Here is an 8960-nt window from a genome sequence, read left to right as displayed (position 1 = left end):
TTTGCCCAAAAGATGTTTCTGAAAGTAGAGTGCAAAATAATAATCTTATAGATTGTGAAAAGAATTCCCATTAACTGACATTATTAATTTCATATCTGATTGATCTCAAATTAGCCATTATTCTTGAAATAGAAAATTCTGGTATTTCCTGTTCTATTTAGTTTACCTATCGGGTAGCTAATGATACATGTGATGTTATAAGGCATTTGTCCACTGCCACCACCATTCCAGTCTCCTAGATCAATGTAATGGAGCCACCGATGATACGATAAGTGATTATCTCCAGACATTTTAAGATAAAACGTTTGCCATTTCAACTGGAAGGTTAATTCCGCTGATGTTGATGGAATGAAGTGAAGCTAATGATGTCATAGGAGACAGAATCCCTCAGTATCATAGTACTCTAGAAAGAGAACAAGATCTCTCCAATGTAAGGTCTGCCTGTCCATCCTGCCTCCAGCGTTACCATCTGCCATCTAACCGCAAATGTGGGCTTTATGGAGGAGAGAACAGAGGGAAAAGTTCCATGGGCTTTTTGTACTGGTTTGCCTAGGTTTAGAACTGGGAAAGTAGAGATCATGGCATCAGAATATTGTCTTTCATTAATACAACCCTTTGCTTTGTTTTAACAGGCTTTAATTTCATGATTTTGGAAAGACTTCCACAATGTAGATGGAAAATTTTCAAAGAAAGAAGAAATACCAGTTCTTTGATGAAGGTATTGGCCCTTGACAATCTTGACAAAACCATCAGTGTTTCTTTCTTGTTCTTTGTTTTTATTTTTAACATTCACTGTCCTCTTAAAAAGCAGTGGAAAGAACATGAACTATTTAGTCAGAGAAACTGAGTTCAAATTCTTACTCTATTACTCACAGCTTTGTGACTGTGAGTCATCTGTAAAACACATGATATTTCATGGATTAACATGTAGAAGATCACTGGGTGCTATGCCTACATGACATGGTGTTTACAGGACCTCCGAGAGATGAGGACACTGAGGTTGAGGAAGGGAGGGCCTTGCTCAGGGTTGCAGTGATCGCTGGAGCTGGGCTTCAAACCCAGATGTAAACAATTAAATTAGCTACACCTGCTAAGCTCCTACAACAAGCCAGTACAGTACCTTCTATGGATTAACTAATTTAAACTTTGCAGCAATTCTAGGAGGTGAGTACTATCATTATTCTTATTTCATGGACTATAAAATCCACTAGGCTGCCTTCCTCTGTCAACACACTTCTCATCATATAAGCCCCTCCTTTATAGGTGGATGCATGATATTTTCCTAATTTCTTCATGACACACTTAAACATAAAATGCTAATAAAACCCATGTACATGTTTCCCAAAATGTCTTGAGTGGGTTTTCCCTGTCATTGTGACTCCCAATCAGACACTTTTTCTCTGGGCTCCTTTGTGGCATGTGGAGAAGGACATAATTTATCCTCCATTTACAGAGCTTCTTTTAATCTCTCTATTCATCTACCTATATATAGTTAAAATGCCAACCCAAGACGTCACCATTAAAAACCTTTTGTGATTTTTTATCACTTTTTTTTTCTCCTGAAGAAAAATATAACATTTTACTCATTCAAAAACCACCAAGAAGCAACAAATTTAATGAGAAAGTAATGACGAGGAGAATTATTTCAGTCAAATTCTGAGCCAAGTTGAACCCTAAGGTTTTAAAATGTTCAATCAAATATCACCATCCTAGTGTGGGAGTTTATTTTTTCTTGGCATCATGTAACTTCCTGTTTCTAAGAAAAAAGGATTAAAGTGTCCCATAAAGAAAAAAAAAAAAAACCTCCAAAAGCTTCTTGGACATCAAAGAGACCTTACACAACAACATTTTGATGAGTTAAGTGTAAAGGAATCAAAAACACATGGATTAAATTTCCCATAAAACCCACATGTGTTTAAAAATCAAGGAAAAACGTGCTTGGCCAAATGCATTTGGGGTTTTGTCAAACCCCAAACATTTGAGGAATAGTGTGAGATGTTTAAGGAACCCAAAACACAGCTGGATCAGCCTATATCATTCCAAAAGCATATGCCAGTGGAGACAATACAGAGATAAACCACAAAACTATAGTTTCGGCCTAAAAATCACATCCCTGGTTATTGATAAGAAGCTTCCAGATATATATTTTTAATTGCATCTAAACTTAGAAAGTTACAATTTATATTACCTGCCAGAAGTCACTTATTAAAGAGCACTTCAATTTTTAAAAAAAGAAAAAAGGAATCATCATTTCCAACCTTCAGATTTTCCAACTTAACCAGATGGAATGTTTTCCACAGCTTTCAAACCTGGATCAAGTTGCCCTATGTTTTGTATTATCCTGATTTAGCTTTGCTAGACTAAGCACATTATTAATTGGTTCCCCTTTTATTTACAATACTATTGCTTGAAATATATACTAGAGTGTATAATTGAATTTTGGGTTTACTGTAATTAAAAAAGTCAAAAGAGCAATAAACATAAGCGTTGGTAAATAATTGCCTCTGAGAACTAGCATAAATCATCAAGATTAAATGATTTTATATCATATTTAAATTCCTTAATTTTAATTTATGATTGCCAACCCATTTTCAGTCACTGTTGGCTAGAATTTCTTGTCAGTGCTTTACATCGTTAGAGGTGATGGCAAGGGACTGATGAAGATTCCCTTTTTATGGGGGCCAAAATAATTGATCCATGTCTTTTCTTTCTTGCCATCTTCCTAGTGCATTCTATTTATTTAAAAAATTAGCCCAAGTAGTAAGAAGGACAATTTGATCATAGATTTAAGTACTTTTCCACATCTACCTTCTAATTTAGTAAGTAAAATTTTGACCTTTTGAGTAGATCTACTTTGTAGATATATGAGTAGATGCTTCCTGTAGCTAAGCAGTACTGTATATCACTTTTTGAGTGATAAAAATAATTATTGAAAGCACTGCCATGATTTCCAAGGAGGTTCAAAAGTTAATGAACACATCACTCTGCCTTCCTGACCCCCCAAGTAGCTAATCAGCAGCATTTATCTTTCTCCTTTCCAACATAGACAACATAGAATATCCTGCAAAAATATAATGCAATGAAAATACACATAAAAAGAAAGTATTTTTCCTTAATGAAAGCACAGATATGGGAACAATGTATATATTTTCCACTCTCAGTCTCAAACACTGCAATATGAATTAACAGTTTGTACACACTTGAATCCAAGCTCTGTTCTCCACATGGTAATTTATGATGCATAGCAAGGTCACATCTCAAGAGCTAACTCTGTACATAATAAAGACAGCAAGAACAACCAGAATACCATTTATTGGAGCCCATCATTTGCTAAGATCTGAGTGTGATATTTTAAGACATTGCCTCTTAAAGCTCACAACAACCTGGTCAGGTAGATTTCTATTGTTTTCATCTTACCATTGAGAATGTTGTGTCTTGAAGAGATTAAATCATTTGCCCACGAATATACAGAGAGACCTGTTTGGTCACAAAGCCCACACCCTCTCCTCAACTCTGTTGCCTCCTATACATTTAAGGCAAATAAAAGATAACAGTGACCATCTCTTAGGAGACTGAAGAGAGGGACCACAGGAGAGAGAAGAGTAATATAATCCTGTCTTAAGAGGTTGTCAGGCTCTCACATCGATACGGTTTGTAGTTCTTGAAATCACAGATCCTGTTCTCTTGCCCACCCTAATGGCCATTCTATGTCCCAACGTGATACATCTTTCACTCTGGACATGACTTGGATCAGTTTGCTGCATTTATGGTCTTTTAAATTTCCCTTGCACATGCTCAGGGCATCATTTTGGAGAGCAGTCAATTGCTCAGGGAACTGACTCCATGATGCTTCCAAGGCCGTCACCTGTTTCTCATTATTTTTTTTCTGAGCTTAGCTAACAGACATGAGTGTTATACCTTGGGAATGAAAAGTCTGTGGCCAAAAAAACAAAATCACACCCGCCATCATTGTGTTCTTCCTATTACACTCTCATCTCTCCCATCAGTGTGATGTGTCATGGAATGAAGGGAAAACTTGCTAAATGACAAGATTTTTTATTTGCCACAGCCTTAGAGGCCTTTCCACTAATGCCCAGGATCTGTAACTGGGATGATGGGTCACATTAGATTGGCAGTGCATGGTAAAATAATTAGGAGATGATCCTACACTCGAGCAGGTGCTGTCCTGTGAATGAGAACTGCAGATAGTCTATGGCAGGCCAAGTTTGTGAAAAATAATGCCAAAACCAAAGTCACTACATGAGAACAAATGAACAAAATGAAATCATGGAGGAGGGACAGCTCCCCAAAAGAGAGACAAGAAAAATGTGCTGTCTTGACAATCAGAGTATTTTCAATTAAGTAGAACTAAAACTGGGGGAAATGGCAGAAGAGAAGATGCAGAAAACAGATACATTCAAGTTATAAGAAAATGAGTCCGTACATTGTTGGTAGTTTGAAAAGGTTGGGAGCGAATATTTTTAAAAGCCTAATACGGGTAGTCAACAGATAAATGGACAAATAAAGAGAAGAGCTAATTTACAAAGAAGAAATATAAAGAAAAATATTCCTTTTCACTAGAAATAAATCTATTTTTTTAATGATGCATTGTTTTGGTCTATTAAGTTCGTATTTTAGAAGTGTATATTTCCCATTGATGGTGAGGATTGGAAGAAATGGACACTTTCAAACGTTGCTGATGGTACTCTGAATTAGCACCACTCTTTTGAAAAGAAATTTGACAATGCATATCAAAATTCTCAAGTGTTTACACATTTTAGCCTCTTCAGAAAATTGATTCTAAGAAAATAATCTCAAGTATACAAATGAAAATATTCACTGCAAAAAAAAGAAAGAAAGAAAATATTCACTGCAGTATTACCTATAATCAAAATATGGAGCAACCCCAGAATGTCCTAAAATGGAAGAATAACAGATCCATTTAATGGAATCTGATTGCAAAAGTGATGATATAAAGACCATATAAAAAGCGAGGAAATGCTCTTCCTATAATATTGACTGAAAAAAGAGCAAGAAAAGAACTTCTACGATAACTATGGGCAATCAAAATTGAGTATCAGTAAAAAGACTGGAAAGAAATACACTGGAGTAATAGCACAGATTGTACTGGCATGGTGGGATTCTTGCCGATTATATTTTCTCCATTTGCCATACCTTCTTCAATGTGATTGCATTACTTTTGTTAATATAATGTTTTTCTAAGGAATAGAGCTAATATTTTAAAATCAGTATCTTCTTAAATAATTCATTGAAGAACCAATCCAACAAACAAACAAACCCAAAAAACTATGAACTAGTCAAATACAGATATAGATAGCATTCATATTTAAGAGAAAGCTTGTAGGAGGACATCTAAATAGGTCCTATAATTTCTAAAATGATGAATTAATCTCTTTTATCTAGAAGGCAAAATGTATTGAAACATCCAAAAAGGTTTTGAAAAAGAAGAATTCATGCCAAATGAAATGAATTTCCTTCTAAAATAGTTGGGATAAATAAATAAGGGAGAAAAGAACAGATATCTATGAGATGGCCCAGGCTGAGAGTATTATGTTCTTGCCATTTTAGTCCACATGGAGTCAATCGACAACCCTGCTGGACAGTGTTTCAGAGTGTTTTCCCTGAGGCCACAGGGCTCTACTAGATTTCTTGAGTTATCTTGCAGCTCTACTGTGTATAATAAATGCTAAAGTAAGCAAGAAAGCTTCCCTGATATTTGATTCCAGTTGGTGAGTTCAGTGAGACCTAATCATTAAAAGAAAAATCTTTTTTTTTTCAATTCTTGCTACAGTATGGTCACCTCTCGTTGAAATCATCTTTCCATAAGTTATGCACTGCCTGCTCAATCAAGAACTGGAAAGGACAGACTCTTTTTACTAGCAAATTAAAAAAAAAAAAATTCTTGTAATTAACTATAATAATATCTACCCAAACAGACACGGAGCATGGTTAGAATGGCTGGGAGTGGGCAAGGAAACATGGTCTAATGTGGTAGTGGTGGACTCGCCACAAGATGGTCTAAAGAGTTTTTCTCTATTTGTAGTTCCCATCTTGAAAAATTTGCAATTCTTGCACTTTCATGGAACAACAGACTGTGATTTAAATTTCTCAGTTTGTGCAGCTCATTCTGTATATCACCATGTTTTGTGTTCTATCACATATCTGGTCTTTATACTTTTTGACTTTCCCCTCAAGGATGCTGGGATGTCACATGTGTCCCATTGGGGAGGTGGTACTGGAGGCCAGGTGGGGACAGGAGGGAGCAGTACCCCCCACCACTCTCAGAAATACCCTCCTCCTATACTTGTAGAGATAGACCCACGTCAGGACGACATTCCATTTGGCTCCAGAAATAAGGACTGAAAACAAAGATATTTCCAATGTAGGTGGAAAAGACAGGAAACAGAATCAATTTTATGGAGTGCTTGCTTTTTGCAGAGCATGTTACTGCCCTAGATGAAGGTCGGTAAGAGTGTAGATACTGTCTGTTGTCTTCTGAAGAGTTAATACTCCAATGGGAAGACAAGCATACATGGATAAAAGAAGAGGAAGTTAATTTCTATAAAAAATTAAATGGAGCAAATGAGGAGGCAAGACACATAATAAAGCCCTTGGTTGGTGTAAAATTTGTCCCTGAAGCCTACAGTCTAAGATCTTTGTAAAGGGAAGCATTACAGAAATTTTATTAAGAACAGCAAGAGAGTAGAGAGGTCATTTGCCTCTGGTTGTAGGCATTTGTTCATGAAATATATACCAAATGATAAGATACTCTTCATTTTTTAAAGTGTATTCTTAGAAACATCGTGGCTCATTAGTTTTACATCTCTAGTGATGTTTTGTCAATTACATTGTTAAGATTCAATATGTTTTTAAGAAATTGCATTTTACAGAAACTACAGTGCTAGTGTCTATAATTTCTTTTTTGGCTGGTTATGGGCCAAATCAGGGGACGACGGAAGCCCTGAGATCCAATACAGTAAAATACTACGTACTTCTCAAATTCAGAGGGGGACTCATTAATCTTTGTTGTCCATCCTTGACCAAATTCCAAATAATTTAGATGATTGGATGGGAGAGATGCTGTATGCAGAAGAAGAAAGGCTGACTTATAGACTATTTCTTTATATCCTTGTCTACTTGTTTGCTTTCTTGCTCTTAAATTTTAAAATCCTGCGGTAACCGGAATGTGCTTAACCATGTGCTGCCCAGAAGGGATTAAGGCAATAATGAAAGGAAATTGAGATTCACTCTGCAGTATGTCTGCCTGTGCTAGCATTGCAAGTAAGTTGTCTTATGAAAATATATACAACTTCCCTTGTTTAAAAGTCGGGTATTTTGTTAAGATAGTAAATATGCCACCTTTTCATGTGGGCCTGCTGCTGATTTGCTTAGTACGTTAGCGGAGAGGACAAGAGTCTACTTTCATGCCAAGGATAAAGTCCCAAACTGATGAGACTTTGTAAATGAGAGCTTATGGCAGGCTTTTAGAAATATTGTTATTGTCCCTGGAAATAGTGGTAGACGTCTCCTCTTCATCTAGACTTTCAAAGCATCTATTGTCCCCGAATGACTCTATCTGCCTGGAGTTTACAGGGTCTGAAGCTGGTGATTTAATGTACCGCTGCTCAGACCTGCAGTTTTGAGTGAGGTGAAAGTAATATTTTCAACCAGATGTGCTTCAATCATTCACTCTGTCTTCTTCTACAAAAGAATCGTCCTCAGACAAGAAACTTCACTCTAAAATGCATTAATTGATTAAATATATAGTAGATTAATAGATGTATGTGTAAGCTGGTCTCTTACCATTCCACATTCTTACCTAATCCAGAAAATGTCATAAAAAAACATAAAACTTTGGCCAGAAGAGGCCCTTAATTTAATCCATATCAATCATTATTTCCTGAAATCCAAGTGGTAGGGACTGGCATTTATTGGGAATTCCCTTTGTGACAGAAACTCTGGAGTAATTTATATCTATTATTTCAGTTGATTCTAATGACCTATTTTGAGATAACTGTCATTATCCCATTGTACAGATGAGGAAACTAAAGCTGGAAAAATTTAAGTACACTTCCTACGGTCATTCTGCTACTAAGTGGTTAATCCACAAAGAACACATTTGATTGATTTTGGATAGAGCATAAAACCTCACATTTTATGCTGTTTACTTCATCACTGCTAGATTACGATTGTGTAACTGCTGATAGATGGAATTCATTAATTCATCTCTTAAAAAGTATGCATCTATGAGCACAACACTGGGAGTTTTTAAGAGATCAAGAACAAGGATAGTAAGGAAAGAGCAAGTCAAGATGCCTAAAAAGGCAAAGGGCAGATTCAGTAGGTATTAGGACCAGATGCAGTTAACACATACATTATGACAAGCGCCAAATACTGCATTTTTGAAGCATTTAAGGGACTGATTTACCTAGATTAAGATCTCGATTAAAAAAATTATTCATATGAGACAAGCTGTATTAGAATTTCATTTTGAGGTCTTTTTTTAAAAAATGGAATAAAAGTTGTGTTGCAGTGGGTTTCACTGGAACGCGTTTTTATTGCCACCGAGTGTCTGATGTGAACATCCTGCTGTTCAGAATGGTTACTGCTTGAGGGCAGAGAACACATTTGATTGATTTTTGATAGAGCAGTTGACTGATTGACAAAGAAATCTTATTGATTTTGAGGCAGCCCCTGACAGGATCTGCCAAGCATGAAGAGAAATTTCTTTGATGCTGGGATGTGGTCTATCTTGCCCAGCGTGTTAGGACTGGGTAACAGTCCAAAGAGGAAGCCTCAAGGAAAGGTGGGGGGGCCAGGGAATAGGCATAAATGGGGGTGTTAGGAGATACACCAATAGCAGCCCACCATCCGAAGGCATTTTATGAGAATTCTCTGTCTAGTTTATGCAATTCATTACAAGGTGGATTTGGGGGATG

General features: G+C 36.5%; 1 long non-coding RNA gene across 13 annotated transcripts in view; it reads left to right on the top strand.

The window, feature by feature from the left end:
- The first annotated feature begins 412 nt into the window (after positions 1-412).
- LOC113912833 overlaps positions 413-8960 on the top strand; it is a 41010-nt gene continuing 32462 nt past the window's right edge. For 10 of the 13 annotated variants that reach the window (XR_003517002.1, XR_003517005.1, XR_003516995.1 and 7 more), the window contains exons 1-3: positions 413-488; positions 633-718; positions 7231-7302. This is a non-coding gene — a long non-coding RNA (uncharacterized LOC113912833). The remainder of the gene's footprint in view (positions 489-632; positions 719-7230; positions 7303-8960) is intronic. The other 3 variants (XR_003516996.1, XR_003516994.1, XR_003517003.1) reach the window with 3 other exon arrangements.

The sequence above is a fragment of the Zalophus californianus genome, chromosome 14, assembly GCF_009762305.2.
Source record: "Zalophus californianus isolate mZalCal1 chromosome 14, mZalCal1.pri.v2, whole genome shotgun sequence".
Classification (NCBI taxonomy): Eukaryota; Metazoa; Chordata; class Mammalia; order Carnivora; family Otariidae; genus Zalophus; species Zalophus californianus.
This window is presented reverse-complemented; position numbering and strand designations above follow the sequence as displayed.